The following is a 16,437-nucleotide window of genomic DNA, read 5'->3' on the forward strand; positions in this document are numbered from 1 at the left end:
GCATTTCCGCATGCGGGTTATCAAGCACTTCTCCAAGTGATTTAAGCATCACTTGGAAAAGTGCTTGACAACTTGTTCACACTATATAAATCCATGCAACCGGCATGGATTTATATAGTGTGACCAAGTAATAGTTAAAAAAAAAGAATCAGAATGGTAAAAAATAAAAAAATAAAGTTTATACTCACCTTCCGATGCATTCTCTGCCCCGTCCAGAGTCTTGAGCGGCTCACGCTGTTGTGTGCAGGACCTGCGGTGACGTCATTGAGTCATGTGATGGGTCACATGACTCAATGAAGTGGCAGGTCCTTCAGACATCAGCGCGACGGAGGGAAAACATCAGAAGATAAGTATAAACTTTATTTTTTCTTTTTTTTACAGGTTCTTTGGTACCCAGGTCTGGATGAGAGTCTCCTCTCCTCCAGACTTGGGTACCATCCGCACATTGATTCCGCATGCGGAAACGCAAAATTAATGAACATGTTGCGGATTTTTGACCGCAGCATATACGCTGCGGAAAAATCCGCAGCATGGGCATTGACATTGCGGAATGCCATTGGGGACCATGGGGTGCGGATATACATGCGTTTTACAAGCGTTTACGCTGCGGAAATTCCGCAGCATATACGCTTGTAATACGCAACGTGGGCACGCAGCCTCACAGTATGATCCGTGACCGGGTGTCCATTTCACCAACACAATGGGAGCCTTAACCAGGTGGGGGTCTGTCCTTGCCCCGAGTCCTTGACAGTCTTTATTCTTTCCTTTGGTTAGGCTCCGAACATATTTACAAGGAAGTCCCGGTTACTCATAACCTTTTAGTCCATTTGTCACTATGAAAAACTGGAAAACAGTATTAATAACCAGGGTACAAACATAACACATTAAATATATGCATTATACATTTACATCTTGCAGCGAGCTGGCATTTGACCCCTAGTGCTCCGGGTTGACCTCCGTAGCCCACTGTCTGGAGGTGGTCTAACCTGGCTTTCCCCACTATCATTGAGGGTACAGATACTAGCTGGGTGTACAGGTAGGGCAGGTAGCTGTCTGCGGGACCTTTGGCTTACCGCAGGCATGGCAGGCTCACTGTCAGCAGAGGGTAGACTCTCCTGGGATGCTGGCGTGGGTTCTTCCGCCTCTGGGGCCGCTTGCTCTTCTTGTTCTTCCTGTCCTCCTGTAGGCTCCTGCTGGGTAGGCTGAAGGAAGTGTAGGACAGGTACCACTATTGCGCCATTTATCTGAGTCCAGGTCCGGGGGAACTCTCAGAGAACTGTGCTGATCATCTCTTCCCTGTCCTCTGCGGGTTCAAGGTCATGTTGATCTTAACTTGGACTCTGTAGTTGCTCGTGGCACCGTTTTAGGTGGTCTCTGGAGACGGTGCTAGTGGTTTCTCCTCCATCCTTGGTAATCACACATACCTTTGGGTTGTCGTGGTCGGACTGCAGTACTGTGTACTGGTCTCTCTCCCACTGGTCATCCAGCTTGTGTAACCTTCTCTTCCGCTTCAGGACTTGCTCACCAGGTTCCAGGGGACCAGCAGGGGCGTGTTGGTTGAAGAGCCTCTCTTGCTTTTCTCTCGCTTGAGCCAGACTCCTCTCCACACTCTCCTGTACCTTCTTGTACTGTAGCCGCCGTTCCGTATCCCAGTCTGCGTCTGGGGAGGTGTCCTCAGGTGTCAGGACTCCCATCTCCAGGTCTATCGGCAGTTTACCTGGTCTTGCTCGCATCAGGTAAGCCGGGGTGTAATTTGTAGCATTCACAGGGATATGGTTGTACAAGTCAATCAGGTCTGGCAGCTTCTCCGGCCACAGGCTGCGTTCTTCCAGGGGTAACGTCTTGAGGAGATCGATGACGATATTCTTCATTTTCTCACACAGCCCGTTGGTTTGCGGGTGGTAAGGCGTTGTCCGAATCTTCCTACAGCTGTAGAGGTTGCAGAACTCCTCGAATACTTCAGCCTCAAACGCTGGACCTTGATCTGTCAAGACCTGTTCCAGATACCCATGTGGACGGCAGAAGTGTTGCTGGAAGGCTCTAGCCGCTGTTTGGGCTGTCAGGTCTTTAACAGGAACCACTACCAGGAACCGGGAGTAATGGTCCACAATTGTCAGGGCATAGACGTAGCCCGACCGGCTTGGAGCCAATTTCACATGGTCCAGAGCTACCAGCTCAAGAGGCTGCCTGGTGACGATGGGCCTCAAGGGTGTCTGCTGGCTGGCACGGTCCTTCCTTCAGAGGTGACATGGGCCGCAGTCCCTGCTCCACTTCTCGATGGCCCTTCTCATGCCGACCCAGTAGAACCGCTCCCTCAGTAGGAACTCCAGTTTCTTCCACCCGAAGTGTCCCGCTCTGTCATGGTAGGCCTCCAGGACCATTGCTGCATCTCGCCTTGGGACCACTATCTGCCAGGTTAGCTCGTGCGTCCGGTGATTGACAAGCCTTCTGCACAGCTTACCCTCGTAGAGGAATAGCCTGCTTTTCTCCTTCCATATCTGCTTGGCTTCCTCTGGAGCGTCCGGGCCAGGGCTAGCGTCTTCCTGGGTTAACATGTCTTTCACTAGGCGTATTGCAGGGTCACTATCTTGCGTTTCAGCCCAGCCGTGGTGGGGTAAGGGGTTGAACATGACGGTGGTTAAGTCTTTGTCTCTTACCCGGTGAGAAAGCTGAGTGGCCCCATACCGGTGGAACGCAGGGAGCTCTATTTCCTCCAGCTCTTCCGTGTCATCTACTCCTTCGGGTAGGTGGGGCATTCTTGATAGGGCGTCTGGGTTGGCGTTGGTTCTGCCTGCCCGGTATTTGATTGTGAAGTCATAATTGGATAGCCGGGCCATCCACCGCTGTTCTAGGGCACCTAGTCTTGTATTGTCCAGATGTGTCAACGGGTTGTTGTCCATGTACACGGTGAATTTTGCGGACGCCAGGTAATGCTTAAACCGTTCCGTGACGGCCCACACCACTGCCAGGAATTCTAGCTTGAAGGAGCTGTAATTCTCCGGGTTTCTTTCAGTGGGCCTCAGCTTCCGGCTGGCATATGCGATCACCCTTTCTCTGCCCTGTTGGTTCTGTGACAGTACGGCTCCCAGCCCCACATTACTGGCATCTGTGTGGAGGATAAAAGGCTGACCATAATCGGGGTAGGCCAGGATCTCATCCCCCGTGAGGGCCATCTTCAACTGGTGGAAGGACTCCTCTTCTGGCTTGTCCCACTTGAAGGGTGGCTTGTGACTTCTGGATTTAGATTGCCCTATCAGGAGGTCTGCATAGGGGCTGCCATCTTAGTGAACCCGGGGATGAACCTTCGGTAGTAGCCTACCAACCCGAGGAATTGCCTCACTTCCTTGATGTTAGAGGGGCTTGGCCAGCTCTTGATGGCTGTAACTTTGTCGGGGTCGGGGGCTACTCCCTCTGCACTCACCACGTGTCCTAGGTATTGGACCTTCGGTTTTAACAGGTGGCACTTTGAAGGCTTCACTTTCAGGCCGTAGCCTGCCAGGGCTTCGAACACCTCGGCCAGGTGCTTTAGATAGTCCTCGTAAGTCTTCGAATACACGATCACGTCGTCCAGGTAAAAGAGGACCGTCTCGAAGTTTCGGTGCCCTAGACAGCATTCCATCAGCCTCTGGAACGTCCCTGGTGCGTTGCAGAGCCCAAAGGGCATACAGTTGAACTCGCTCAGTCCCATCGGGGTGGTGAATGGGGTCTTCTCCTTGTCAGCCTCTGCCACAGGAACCTGCCAGTACCCGCTAGTAAGGTCCAAAGTAGAGAAGAAATTAGCTGATTTTAGAGCTGCTAAAGACTCCTCTATCCTAGGTAACGGGTACGCATCTTTATGGGTGATACGATTGATTTGCCTATAGTCCACGCACATTCTCATGGTACCGTCTTTCTTTTTTACCAAAACTAAGGGAGCTGCCCAGGGGCTACAGCTATCTCTAATGACCCCAGCTTCTTTCATTTCTCTCAGCATACCCTTGGCGTTCTGATAATGTGCAGGGGGTACAGGCCTGTGTCTCTCTTTTATTGGTGGGTGGCTCCCCGTGGGGATATGGTGTTCTATCCTTTTTACTCTGCCGAAGTCTAGCGGGTGCTTACTAAAGATTCTTTCGTACTCCTGAACCACCCGTTAGACTCCTTGTTTTTGGTGCAGGGGAGTGGAGTCAGCACCCACATGGAGTTTCTGGCACCAGTCCTCCTTTTGTTTCTGGGAGCCATTACCCTCCGCCTGAGGAGATGGAGGCAATGGTTCCACGGCCCTGATAGCATTGTGTTGGACGGCAAACAATTTGGCAAGTGTAGCATACCTGGGTAAGTGTACCTCCCTCTCCCTAATGTTGAGAATGCGAACGGACACCCTCCCATGACGGACATCAACCAACCCCGGGCTGTCAAAATGGTGGGCCTGCTGTCTGAGTACACGGGTTCTACCATGGCTTGGTAGTCTCTGCCTCTCAACCCGATTGCAGTCCGACACCAGATCATCATTTCACTTTTGGGAGGCATGGAAATGGGGAATGGGTCGCTCATTCTTACGCTACCGATCGCACCACCAGACAGTTCTACCTGCTGCCGTCTCATCAGGGCTCTTATCTCTTTCTGGAGGACCCTCTGTTGGCTGGAGCTCGCATTCATTGCCACCTGCTGTAAAATCACAATTACTTCTGAAAGACAGTTTTCAATCACATTAGTACCCACAGTTATTTTAGGGTGACTTTCACGACGGTCAATGTCCACAATGATCACTCCCTGTGCTGGCAGTTCCACCTTACCAATCTTGATGGTCATCTCTCTGAACCCCACCTGCGGCACGGGTTGGCCATTGCTGGCAATGATGCTTAAGTCATCGTCTGGGTAGCGGGTTATGTCAGCGTCACTCCAGTACCGCTTGAAAAGTACGTAGGGGATGGTAGTCACTTGAGACCCGGTGTCCAGCAGTGAACTCATGGGGATACCGTCCAGCACTACGGGTAAGACCGGGCGTCCTCCCACGTACTTATCACGCCAATTAGACGGGCCTGATGACCTTATGCCTGGGGGTTGGCCCTCTGCCCCAGGTCGGACCCATTTACAGTACAGTACCTTGTTATATGTCCTGGCTGACTGCAACGGCGGCAAATCGGCTGTCCATCCTCAGCGTAGCGGTCGGCGGGCCTCCCTCTGAACGGCGGGATCCTCTTCTGTCGACGCCACGGGACATCCTCCGGACTGGAAGCCAGCTCGATTGGTCTTGACGGTTCCACCTGCAACGACTGTACGGTCCTGGTTAATGCAGCCACACTCTTTGTTAGCTCCTGGACCTGATGGTGCAGGTCTGCAGGCTGGGATGGATTTAGGGCCTGTGCATCAGCCCCCACAAGGTCTGCAGGGTAGGGCGCTTCCCCCTGAGAGTAAGTGATGGCAGGGCGCCGGGAAGCTACAGCGGGTTCTCTGAGCACTAGGATGGCCCGATCCTTGAACTGCGCAAAAGTCAAATCGGGGTTCTGTAGGGCCATGAGGCGCAGCTGGGTTCTGTGGGAGCTGGACAGCAGACCTTCTATGAACTGGTCAGTCAACAGTTTATCAGAGTCCTGCACGCTGCCGGGTCAGCTTGTTTGATAGCTCTCAGGGCTTCTTGCAGGTTCAAGGCATAGTCTCTGATACTATCCTGGGCCCGCTGCTTACAGCCATAGAACCGCATTTTTATTTCTGCTGAGGTACAGGTATCAAAGGTACTCCGCAGCCGGGTCGGAATGTTCTTTACTGTGTTTTTCTCTTCATCTGACCATGATTTCACTTCCCGCTGGGCTGCACCGGTGAGCTGCCTCGTTAGAATGCTCACTTTCTGTTCTTCCGTCAGGGGATAAACTTTGAACAAACTGTGCAGTCTTTCCCTAAAGTCAGTTAAGGTATGGGATTCCCCTGAGTATTGGGGCAGCCAGGCTGCTCTGGGGATGTAGGGCATAGAGAACGGCATCACCGCTGCTGCAGCCCCGCTGGTTGTAGAAGGCCCATCTGTGTCCGTCATCTTCCTCCCCCCTAGTTAAGCATGGCCTACCTTCCGACGATCCTCTTCTGTAGGCTGCGGCTCCGCTGGTGCTGCTCCGGACGAGGACCTTGCGTCGCGTCCTGGTGACGTCAGCGTCGCTCTCTCTCACTTCCAGGACCTTGCGCAGCGTCGGTGCGTGGGGCAGAGCTTCGGGTCTCGCGCGGTTTGGACGTCCACGCCCTCTTCTTCCCGCGCGGCATCCTGAAGATGGCGTCCGATGGCGGGAAAACGGCTGAAGATGGCGGGAACCGACGGAAGATGGTGGGAGACGGCTGAAAATGGCGGGAAACGGCTCCGGATGGCGGAAAACCTCTTCTTGAGGTACGTGTACTGTCTTTTTCAGGCACGCAATACCCGTTTGTGGCGGATTGGTCTCAATCCTGCCGACTACGCCAAAGCTGACTCGCCCCCTGGGCCGTTGGGCACTCGAGACCGGACTTCAGGGCAATGCTGGGAGTAGTAGTGGCTACCCGGTCCCGTGGCTCAGGGTGGTCAGACCAGTGGTAGTCTATGATGTGCTGTAGGTAATGTCCGACTACGCCACCCGTGGATTGCAGCCAGGGAGGACCGCCGCTGCAAGGCAGACCGCTGAGGCTGGTGTTGGGGATGCAGCAGGGAATAGTACAACTCCCCACGGGAGGAGTGTAGCCTCAGGGCAGTGTAATAGGATGCTGGGGGTGATGGTGCAGGCGCAGCAGTAACCACACAGAGTCCAATAAAGCAGTCCAGGGTCTTTTACTGCAGATCTTATCACAGACCCACCAGGAGTACAGGGTAGGAATGGACCTGGGTGTCTGAGGGCATTCAGGCGAGCTCCGCTGGTCAGGGTGAGTGGGTAGGCCTACCGTTCTCTCTCTGCCCTTGCTGACTATCTCCCCCTTTAGTGGTATGATAGCCCACGTCCCTGAGCTTGCTGTGTACTATGCCTGTATGGCTTGCGACTCGGGCCTTAGGTACCTGTAGCTTCTCCGTGCTGTACCGGTCCTTCTGTGTGGCGGAGCCTCCAGGCTTCTTGGCCAGGGGACCTGAAATCCCTTGCGGGTTGGTTTTCTGCTGCAGGACCTGCAACCCTGACAGCCTCGGACCCCAATGTCCGGTTGTGTAATCTCTCTCTCTGCCAGGACCGGCTCTCGTCGCCTCTGTCCCTGGCTTTCTGCTCCTCCTTTGCCTCCTGGACTCCTCAGCTGCGGCTGACCTGTCCCTCTCTTCTGGGAACCCTTCTGGATGCTTCAGAAGTGGGTCCTGGTCTCTCCAACCCTGCCCTCAGTACCAGTTTTTATAGGGGCAGCCTGCTCCCCCTACTGGCCTGGGACAGGAGGTGCTGCATGCAAATGGTCCATGACCAGAGAACCTCCCTCCTGCTCTCAGACACAGCCTTACAAGTTTGTGGCATCCAGGCCTGGGGTGACACAGATGTCTGTCTTGGGCACCACTATCTGCCATACCATCTCATGGGTTTTGGGGTTGACGTACCTCCGGCACAGCTTCTCTCTATAGATGAACAGCCGGCTCTTCTCATTCCACAGCTGCTTGGCTTGTAGAGACACGTCCTTCTCCAGGGAGGAACCTTCTTGGGTTATCAGCTCCTTGATACGGCTGACAACCGGGTCGCTGTCCTGGGTCTCCTTCCAGCTGTGGTGAGGCAGGGGGTTTAACGTCTTACCGCGATGCCTGCTGGAAGCTCGTTGCTCGTGGACCGTTCCATTCTGATGAAAGGCAGGTAGTTCAATCTCCTCCAGGTCATCCACTTCTTCTTCAGTGTCCGACTGATGAGGCATCCTGGACAGGGCATCGGCGTTGGCGTTCTTGCGGCCCGCGTTGTTCCATGGCTCCTAACTTGGCTGTTTCTAGATGAGTCAAGGGGTTATTATCAGTGAAGGCGGTGAACTTACTGGAGGCTAGGTAGTGCTTGAACCGCTCGGTGATGGCCCAGACCAGGGCCAGGAACTCCAACTTGAAGCTGCTATAGTTCTCTGGGTTCCTCTCGGTCGGGCGGAGCTTCCTGCTTGCATAGGCGATCACCTTCTCTCAGCCATCCTGCTTCTGACTCAGTACAGCTCCTAATCCCTCGTTGCTGGCATCAGTGTACAGCAGGAACGGTTGGCTGTAGTCAGGGTAGGCTAGGATCTCTTCGCCGGTCAGGATCTCCTTCATCACCTTAAAGGATTCAGCTTGCTCCTTACCCCACTGGAACGGGGGATTTCTGCCTCTGGGGGACTGTCCTACCAGGAGGTCTTGCAGAGGCGCTGCTTTCTTGGTATAGTCCTTCACAAACCTCCGATAATACCCAACTAGTCACAGGAACTGACGTACCTCCTTGAGGCTCTTCGGCTCCGGCCATTTATGGATGGCATGACCTTCTCCGGGTCTGGTGCTACTCCCTCTGGACTGACGATGTGCCCCAGGTACTGTACCTTTCGCTTGAGCAGTTGGCACTTTGAGGGCTTCAGCTTCATCCCATACCGGGACAGCAACTCAAATATCTCCGCCAGGTGCTTCAAGTGGTCCTGCAGAGTCCAAACGGCATACTGTTGAACTCGCAGAGTCCCATCGGGGTAGTGAAGGCCGTCTTCTCCCGATCCTCCTCAGCAACAGCTACCTGCCAGTACCCACTAGTGAGGTCAAGGGTGGAGAAGTAATTTGCAGACTTTAAGGCAGCCAGGGATTCCTCAATACGTGGTAAAGGGTATGCATCTTTATGTGTAATGCGATTTACTTGTCTTTAATCTACACACATTCTCATGCTTCCGTCCTTTTTCCTGACTAGAACTAGGGGAGCTGCCCAGGGACTACAACTATCCCTTACTACCCCTGCCTTCTTCATGTCGTGCAACATCTCCTTCGCCTTCTGGTAGTGTGCTGGTGGTATAGGCCTGTACCGTTCTTTGATGGGTGGATGGGCACCTGTGGGGATATGGTGTTGTACCCCTTTAATCCTCCCAAAGTCAAGTGGGTGCTTACTGAATGCTTACTGAATACCTGCGCGTATTCCTGAACCACCCGGTGTACACCCTGCTTCTGATGGGCAGGAGTGGTGTCTGTCCCAACATGGAGCTGTTGACACCAATCCTCCACCTGGGTTGCCGGGTCATTATCCTCCACTTCATCTGGTGAGGTTAAAGACTCCGCCGTGTGTATGGAGATGTTATTTACTGTGTACTGTTTGGCAACAGTGGTATAGCGTGGTAATCTAATCTCGTCCTCCCCATAGTTTAGGAGGCAGACGGGCACCCTCCCATTGCGTACATCCACTACCCCTCTGGCAGTTAAGAGTGTAGGTCTATGCTCTGAGCTAAGGGGCTCTACTACCGCCTGGTAGCTCCGTCCTTTGAGACCTATTGCTGCTCTACACCAAATCAGCATTTCACTCATCGGGGGAATCACAATGGGTACCGGGTCTGTCACCCGTACATTACCAATTTCACCGCCTGTTAGCTTTACCTGTTGCTGGTACATAAGGGCTCGGATCTCTTTCTGGAGCGCCCTTCTCTGCCCTGGTCTGGCAGTGTCAGCTATCAGTTGGAGCAAGAATAACACTTCTCCCAAACAGTTACTAACAATATGTGTGCCAAGTACCATATACAAGTCTGTATCATCAGGATTAGTCTCTACTACAATTAGTCCCTGGTCCTTCAGTTCCACTCTTCCCACCTTTACTGCCACATCCTTAACCCCGACTAGGTTAAGGGGGAGGCCGTTTGAGGCATACACGGAAAGATCTGGATCTGGTGGGTGAAGTTCGTCTAGGGACCAGAACCTTTTGTAGAGGACATCAGGCATGATGGTTACCTGAGATCCTGTGTCCAGCAGGGCAGGTGTTGCGATGCCGTCCAGCACAATGGACAGGAAAGGTCTTCCTCCCACGAACCTGCGGTACCAGTTTGATGGGCCTGGTTGGTCTACTCCTGGGCGTCGGCCCTCGGCCCCAGGGTTTGCTCGTTTAAAGGACAGCTCCAGACGGCGTGACCTGTCTTGTGGCAGCGGTCGCAGACAGGGTCCTTCGGCGGGCGGCGTTGGTCGCTGGTCCTTCCAGGAGGTGGCGTTGTCCTCCTCCTCCTTCTCATCCAGGGGACATCCTCAGGGCTGTCGGCTAGCAGGATCCTCCCTTCCTCTTCGGGCTCCGTCCGCAGCTGCAGGGCACTCAGTACAGTGGTCAGGGTTTTTCTCAACTGACGCACTTCAGAGCGCAGGCTGTCCAGCTCACTAGGGGACGTTGCTGGAACCTTGGCTTCAGCAGCCACCGGGGAAAAGGTGGATGCTGCAGGCACTGGGGTGGCCGCACCCTGGTAACATTGGATAGCAGTTGTTTCCAGGGGCTGCAGTCCTTTTATAGCCATGTCCTTAAGGGTGTCAAAGGTGGCATCTGGATGATCCAGGGACCACCAACGCACAGTCCTGCTCTCCTCTTGAGACCTCAGTCCCCGGATAAACTGTTCCTTCAGCATTTTATTTTCACTATCGATGCTGGTTGGACTAACCTGTTTCAGAGCTCGCAGGGTCCCTTTTAAACGCCAGGCATAGTTCCGAACACTGTCCTCCGGTTGCTGAGAGCAGTTGTAGAACCTCATCCGGAGGTCTGTCTCAGTATGATTCTCAAAGACAATCTGTAACTTTTTAAAGATTGCGGACACTGACTCCTGGTCTGCGGCCGACCAGGTTTCTACTTCTCGCTCCGCAGCACCAGTCAATTGTCCCAATACAACAGCGGCTCTTTGCTTGCCTGTCATAGAGTACATGTCCAGTATACCGCATATTTTCCTTTTGAATCCAGACAGGGTATCTGGTTTGCTGCTGTACTGGGGGAGCCACTTCGCTCCAGGGATGTAAGGTAGGGCCATGGGTATGACAGGGGTTACAAGCCCTGCTGGTGGAGCGGCTGCCCCGGCCTGCTCGGCGCCGAGCGCGGGTTGGTCATCAGGGCGGTTAACCGGTACTCCGGCGTTGTGCTGTTCTTCGGACATTCTGGCGCCCCCCTAGCGAACCGTGGCCTACCTTCTTTTCTTTTCTTCCGGTAGGCCGCAACTCCGCAGGTGACGGCCTTCCTTCAGAACCTTGCGTCGCTTGTGTCCTACGTCAGAGCGCTCACCGGGGCTCCTTCCAGGACCTGGCGCTTCCTGGTTGGACGTCGAGGCGTGGGGCGTGTCCGGGGCTTCGCGCGCTTCAGCAGGTACGCCTCTCAGTTTCCCGCGGTTACACCCTTCTTCCCGCTCGGCAGCACAACAATGGCGGCGATCTTCGCCACAGTTAAATACACAGTTCTGATTAAAGGCGCACAGTACCCAGTGGCAACGGGCACAACACTCCATCGTTGCAGCAGGCACGGAATCCTGTTCGTGACGCCAGGAAGAGATGACGCGCCCAGGGGATGGGGACGACTCGGCGCCCGGGCCTTGTTGCCTGACTCTGGGGGATGTCGCGGTGGTCGGCTCCCGGGCCCGTACCCTGGGGTTACTCTTAAAAGAAGGGGAAGTTATATGGGATAGGGGAATGTTCGTGACGCCACCTGTGGTGTCTGGTGAGGATCACCAGCACTGCGACAGTCCTCTGAGGCCGGTGTTCAGGCAGCTTAGTTGGTGTGGCTCCCCACAGGTGGAGCGGGGCCTCAGGGCAGCGTAAGTGTAGGGATGCAGGACAGAGGGGACCCAGCCGGGTCAGAGGAAGAATAGGCACACACACGACAGTTCACTTCAGTACCTTTACCTTTACTGGTGGTGTTTCAGACACGATCCAGGGCACTTTAGGGTGAAGGGTGCATATCAGGATTCTCCCCAGTGAGCGGGTGTGGGGCCTCCTGTTCCTTGCCTTTCCTTGATAAGTTTCTGACCTGCCTGGAGCTAGGCCTAACTTGGTCTCTGTCTTGCACCTGCTGACCTGGTGGTAGGGCCTTCTGTTAGAGATCACACTCCCTGGTCTCTTGGGCCTCCGTGACTCCTGACCCTGGTACGTAATCAGCTTTTGGTGTTCCTGGGACATATAGTTCACCAGGAGTTCCGGTTATTCCTGCTGGGGATAAAGGCCCCTGTAGGCGCGGACCCGGTGTCCGGTAAATGGTTTTGGGGTGAGCCGGTTAAGCTCCTCTGCCCCCTATGTAGCTTGCTTACTCCACTCGCCTTCGGCCACGCTCGGGGCCCTCACTAGGCTTCACACTGGCAGTAGGCCTCGCTACACAACACATCAAATTAGGTGTAGACACCAGGGAAGTGCCATCAATTGACCCAGAGTACAATTGCTATAATTATTATTACTGTGACAGCGACATTTATTCAGTTGCGCTTTACATGTAAAAAGGGGTCACCGACTGGTACAACAGGAGAAAGGACTCTTCCTGCGAGGGCGCACTGTCACGGATGTGGTTTGTGGAACCACCGTGCCACGGACCCCGGAGAACCTGGTGGGGCGTGACTAAGCGAGCACTGGACTGTTCAATAGAGCCTCTGATGGTGAGGTTAGACTTGGCTCCCGATGAACGCCAGGTGCCAGTTCAGGACAGACCAACGGACGCGCAGCTGGACCCAGTAGGACAGACTAAATGGTGCAGCAGGCAGAGTCAGTATCAGAGTGCAGCAGGCAGAGTCTGTATCAGAGTGCAGCAGGCAGAGTCTATATCAGGAGTGCAGCAGGCAGAGTCTGTATCAGGAGTGCAGCAGGCAGAGTCTGTATCAGGAGTGCAGCAGGCAGAGTCTGTATCAGAGTGCAGCAGGCAGAGTCTGTATCAGAGTGCAGCAGGCAGAGTCTGTATCAGGAGTGCAGCAGGCAGAGTCTGTATCAGGAGTGCAGCAGGCAGAGTCTGTATCAGAGTGCAGCAGGCAGAGTCTGTATCAGAGTGCGGCAGGCAGAGTCTGTATCAGGAGTGCAGCAGGCAGAGTCTGTATCAGAATGCAGCAGGCAGAGTCTGTATCAGAGTGCGGCAGGCAGAGTCTGTATCAGAGTGCAGCAGGCAGAGTCTGTATCAGAGTGCGGCAGGCAGAGTCTGTATCAGGAGTGCAGCAGGCAGAGTCTGTATCAGACTGCAGCAGACAGAGTCTGTATCAGAGTGCAGCAGGCAGAGTCTGTATCAGAGTGCGGCAGGCAGAGTCTGTATCAGGAGTGCAGCAGGCAGAGTCTGTATCAGAATGCAGCAGGCAGAGTCTGTATCAGAGTGCGGCAGGCAGAGTCTGTATCAGAGTGCAGCAGGCAGAGTCTGTATCAGAGTGCGGCAGGCAGAGTCTGTATCAGGAGTGCAGCAGGCAGAGTCTGTATCAGACTGCAGCAGACAGAGTCTGTATCAGAGTGCAGCAGGCAGAGTCTGTATCAGGAGTGCAGCAGGCAGAGTCTGTATTAGAGTGCAGCAGGCAGAGTCTGTATCAGAGTGCAGCAGGCAGAGTCTGTATCAGGAGTGCAGCAGGCAGAGTCTGCATCAGGAGTGCAGCAGGCAGAGTCTGTATCAGGAGTGCAGCAGGTAGAGTCTGTATCAGGAGTGCAGCAGGCAGAGTCTGTATCAGGAATGCAGCAAGGACTGGTACGCAACCTTACACAACTTAGACTGCAAAACAGGAAGGTTCCACTACAGCCAACCCAATAGATGGAGACCCAAGCAGGATTCCCCACATTTAAAAAAATTAGTGGCAGACACCAGCAAAATGGCATCAATTTCACTACTGTACAAAAAGTGTAAATAAGACCCACACCTCTTCCAGTACAGCCAACCCAGGAGATGGAGACCTAACCAGGAGTGTTCACATTGCCCTAAATGAGGGCCTAACACCACCAAAGTGGCATCAATGTCATCAGACTACAAGTAGTTTAACGCAGACCCAAACCTGTCCCACTACAGCCAACCCAATGGATGGAGACACAATCAGAATTCTCCACATTTCCCAAAATTAAGGCCTAAAACCTGCAGCAGCAGCAAGAGCAGGCACAGAAGTCATATCACAGACTGCAATTTCAAGAGATCAATGCAGCACACTCATAACGACAACATCGCCTACTCTGTTCAGTCTGCAATTGGGGTGCAAAAGTCCTTGGAGATCCATGACTTGTTCATCTTGATGAAAGTTAGGCGGTCTACACTTTCAGGGGACAGCCAGGTGCGCTTATCCGTCAAGACACTACCAGCAGCGCTGAAGACACGTTCAGAGAGAACGCTGGCTGCCGGGTATGATAAAACCTCCAAGGTGTGAGAGGCGAGCTCAGGCCATTCATCTATTTTTGAAGACCAAAATGTAAAAGGGTCCAAACCCTCCCTGATTGTATTGATATTGATACTCCTGCACCATCCTCTCCAGTCGTTCACCACGTGTCAGACTTGTACTCTGTTGTGCTGGTGCAAAAAATGTGTGAAAGGACTCCCAGAAATTGCTTCTGTCACTTACTCTGCTGCTGCTGTTAATGTTTTGGCGTTGACGAACTGACGTGCCGGAGGTTGAAAGACTACAGCTGCGATGCACACTGCGTGCCTCACTGTTATCTTGGGGAAAACCTCTATTAAAGTTGCTTAAAAGCTTGTTTCGATACTCCAACATAAGTGGGTCCCTTTCCAGGGCGGGAAACATCTGGCAAAATTGACTCTTATAACGTGGATCTAACAGAGTGGCAACCCAGTAGTCAGCATTATTTCGAATCCTAACTATACAGGGATCATGTTGCAGATAGTGCATCAAGAAGGCACTCATATGTCGGGCTCTTCCAGGAGGTCCAAAGCCAGGCTGTATTGTGGGCTGCGTAACACTGATGCTTGCTTCCTCCGTCCACTCCTGCCATCCACGTTCAAACGAGAGGGGATGATTATCCTCTTCATCCGCTGACAGCTGCTCGCCCATCACCTCTTCCTCCTCCATTAGTTCCTCGGCTCTTGCACCTTCATTAACAGTTTGCCTGGTATCACCAAACCCTCTCGATTGCTGTAATCCACCGTCACTTGGCATCCGCCTGTGTGATGACAGTCTGGAAATTTGAGACATTGGTATTACTTCCGCATCTTCCTCTTCTTCTGGGGCCACCACCTCCTGCCGCAGGTTATTCAAAGTTTGCTCCAGCATGTATATGACCAGAATAGTGATGCTGATGATGGCATCATCAGCGCTAACCAGTTTAGTAGCCATTTCAAAACCGTGCAGAAGGGTGCAGAGGTCCTTAATCTGTTCCCACTCCGCAAACGTGATATGCCCCAAGTCCATAGTGCATTGCCCCAAGCTATACGTCTTGACATACTGTGTCAGAGCTTGTTGCTGCTTGCACAGTCGCTGCAACATGTGCATGGTGGAATTCCACCGCGTCGGCACATCGCAGATCAACCTGTTAACTGGCACGGACAAAGATCTCTGTATCCATGTGTAGCACCCCGAGGGCTCGGCTGCTACAGGGGTATTGCACCTCAAACCAGAGGTGTGATATTCCACTTCTGGGTAAGGATGGAGTGTGGACCAGGACTCGTTTAGCTGCATGCACCACACACACCCCATTTCCGAGGGACAGGTCAACGGTGCTCCCACTAGACAGAAGTGCAGGCACGACAGCATCTGTCCCTGGCTGGAGTGGGGCGGGGGGTGGAATACCCAGTGGTGTAGGAGCAGATAGGGGTGGGTCTCTGGGCATAGGTAGGAGCCCATTGGTTGCTAGTCACCTGGGCTCGGGTGTGAGAAGGAGGTATATAAGGTGGGCACCATCTTAGGACAGTAGTCAGTTCGAGCGAGTTCAAAGAGGAGTTCAGCCAGAGAGGGCTGACAGGGAGCTGTGGCTCAGTCTGGGCCCAGCTCCAGAGGCAGGCCTGGAGTGGAGGCCAGAAACAGCAGAAAGAGAGAGGAGAAGGAACGGAAAGGAAAGTAAGAAAGGAACTGGAACAGAGGAGAAAGGAAGCAAGGAACACAGAGAAAGGCCCAGAGACACGAGGACAGAAGGAACCCCATATGCCCAGGAGATACAGGGTGAAGGGTTGGCAGAACAGGGTACCGGAACCCAAATTGGTGGAGGCAACAGATTCCTCAGCCAAAGACCGGAGGTTGTTACCACATCTTGGTGCGACCCCTCACTACATCCACCAGGAAAGCATACCGCATAGGGTCAGGGAAACCGGAGATAGGTTCCACCAAGAGAAGGCCCGAGGGAGCTGGACAAATGTGGGTCACTGGTGGGGACGGCCAGAGAAAGGAAAGGAAGGGAGCCCTGTGCCACGCTCTGGAATTGCCTGGGAGTTGGTCGAGTCCCTTGCCTGGTGAACGCAGCACGGCTCAGGCGGTCCCTCATGTGCACAAGTGACCAGAATAACAACTGTGAGTAAAGCATTGGAAACTGCAATTACAAGTCTCTGTGTTTCATCGCCGCACCAGCACCATCAGTACTGGGACGCTCACACCATCACTCCCAACATTCACTCTAGCTGCCCTGAGGCAATACTTCTCCCGTGGGGAGTCATCCCATTCCTGGCTGCG

Source organism: Phyllobates terribilis, unplaced genomic scaffold (genome assembly GCF_046119375.1).
Source record: "Phyllobates terribilis strain yellow unplaced genomic scaffold, ASM4611937v1 Scaffold_12__6_contigs__length_324123572, whole genome shotgun sequence".
Lineage (NCBI taxonomy): Eukaryota > Metazoa > Chordata > Amphibia > Anura > Dendrobatidae > Phyllobates > Phyllobates terribilis.